General features: G+C 49.5%; 1 protein-coding gene across 4 annotated transcripts in view; it reads right to left on the bottom strand.

Moving 5' to 3' along the window:
- AXIN2 (axin 2) overlaps window positions 1–414 on the bottom strand; it is a 49,898-nt gene that overhangs the window by 2,205 nt on the left and 47,279 nt on the right. The gene's annotated exons all lie outside the window — the stretch shown is intronic.

The following is a 414-nucleotide window of genomic DNA, read 5'->3' as shown; positions in this document are numbered from 1 at the left end:
TTCTTAAGGCTCCCCTCTCTCCCCACCTTCTTTCTTTCATGTGTTTTCTTGTTTCAAAGCTGAAGACCAACATTAAAATTAGCAACTGTTATTAAAAGGAGAGGCTTTTTAGGCAGAGGGATGGATTAAAAGAAAACTGTCCCAGCTTCCTGCAACGCACAAGCTGCAACTCTGCAGTCCTCCTACCGAGAGGAAACAACCCGGGAGCCTCGCATTCGAAACAACCAAGTGCCTAATTCATGGATCCATTTTAAGTGACAGAAACTCCTGCCCTTGTTTCCCCATGCTTCCTAGCAGTTGGGAGGCACGGAGCAGCCCTGGTCCAGCCTGCGGGACGTGACACGGGGAGGTCAAGTAGCAGTGTCCCACATTCCTGCTCTTTTGCTCCGGGTCGTTAGATCATGAAGCCAATGC

This window comes from Pezoporus wallicus, unplaced genomic scaffold, assembly GCF_028554395.1.
Source record: "Pezoporus wallicus isolate ANWC-B61680 ecotype Strahan unplaced genomic scaffold, APGP_CSIRO_Pwel_v1 contig_3710, whole genome shotgun sequence".
NCBI classification, from domain to species: domain Eukaryota; kingdom Metazoa; phylum Chordata; class Aves; order Psittaciformes; family Psittacidae; genus Pezoporus; species Pezoporus wallicus.
Note: the sequence above shows the minus strand (reverse complement) of the source record. Positions and strands in the feature narration are given on the sequence as shown.